Raw genomic sequence first — 1,404 nt, forward strand, 5'->3', positions numbered from 1 at the left:
AAAAAAAAAAAAACCACAAGGGGTTGGACCTGATGACCACTTAGGTCATTTCAGAGCTGAGGCTAAGAACTAGGCAGAGGACAGAAGCTGCTGCTTCAGGACTCTGGGCAGTCCCAGGGCAAGGGAGCACGGGGGACCCCTCAGGGTTGCCTGGTTTGGCAGAGCACAGAGAGATGCCTCCAGGTGCTCAGGCTTAGGCTGCCTGAACACCTACTCTTGTCGGTGCCCAGAGCTCAGTGGCTAAAAGCACAAAACTGCCATCATCTTGTGCAGGGCCTGTCTGTATGGCACGGTTAGCTTGGCGCTAAGGCAGGTGATGCCCGTGTGTATTCCTTCTAGACAGTGAGCCTGTTTGGCATGGGTCAGCTTGGAGTAGAGGCAGGTAAATGCTTGTGTGTGCTCTTTCTAGACAGCCCGTATGGCATGGGTCAGTTTGGGGCTGAGGCACGTAATGCCCGTGTCTATTCCTTCCAGATAGTGAGCCTGTGTGGCAGGGGTTAGCTTGGTGCTGAGGCAGGTGATGCCTGTGTCTGTATTCCTTCTAGACAGCCCATGTGGCATGGTCACCTCGGCGCAGAGGCAGGTAATGCCCGTGTCTGTATTCCTTCTAGACAGTGGGCCTGTGTGCTACGGTGAGCTCAGCACTGAGGCAGGTAGTACCTGTGTGTATTCCTTCTAGACAGTGAGGAAACTGAGACTTCCCTCCCACCACCCCCTTTGGGCCTCCCAGCATTTCCTCCCCAGCCAGCAGTGGGGTAGGGAGGGCAGAGGTCCCAGGTTAGCTCCCCAGATGTGCTTATTTGGGCCTGGTCCTGTTACAGGGTGAGAGAGGGCAGTATCCTTGGCCCAGCCCGCCGTGGTGGCTTAGCACAGGCCCCCACAGCCACCTGGCTGCCCACAGCCCTGCACCAGGAGCTCTGCACCTGCTCTTTCTCCCTGGCAGGCAGTGCAGGGCCCTGGGAGTGAATCCAAGGCCCTGGAGCCAGGTTAAGATGGTTAAGATCTGGCCCCAACCCATGAGTCTCCTCTCCCTTCTTCCCTTTGGGTCCCTTCCAGGCCCTAGGGGGTGGGCAGGCTGTGGGAATATAGAAGGGAATGGGGTGGGGGGGGGCAGAGGGGGCTGCAGGGCCGTGTGGTATTCTCATTACCAACAAGGCAGAGAGGGCCAGCCCAGCCACTGTGGCCGCCTTCACACCTCCTGGCTGCCTGTTGACACAAAGGCCGCCTCCCTCAGGGCAGAAGGTGTTGACTTGGGAACCAGGGTGTGCAGGGGCCTCCAAAACAGCCCAGCAGCAGGCCCCCTCAGAAGCCCCAAAATGTGCTTCTGGGGTAGGGGGTGGGAGGCTGCAGGTCCCAGCCTCAGGAGGCCCAGGGTAAGGCTAGGGCCCATGTCCCTGGGCTGGG

This window comes from Cebus imitator, unplaced genomic scaffold, assembly GCF_001604975.1.
Source record: "Cebus imitator isolate Cc_AM_T3 unplaced genomic scaffold, Cebus_imitator-1.0 Scaffold19, whole genome shotgun sequence".
NCBI classification, from domain to species: Eukaryota; Metazoa; Chordata; class Mammalia; order Primates; family Cebidae; genus Cebus; species Cebus imitator.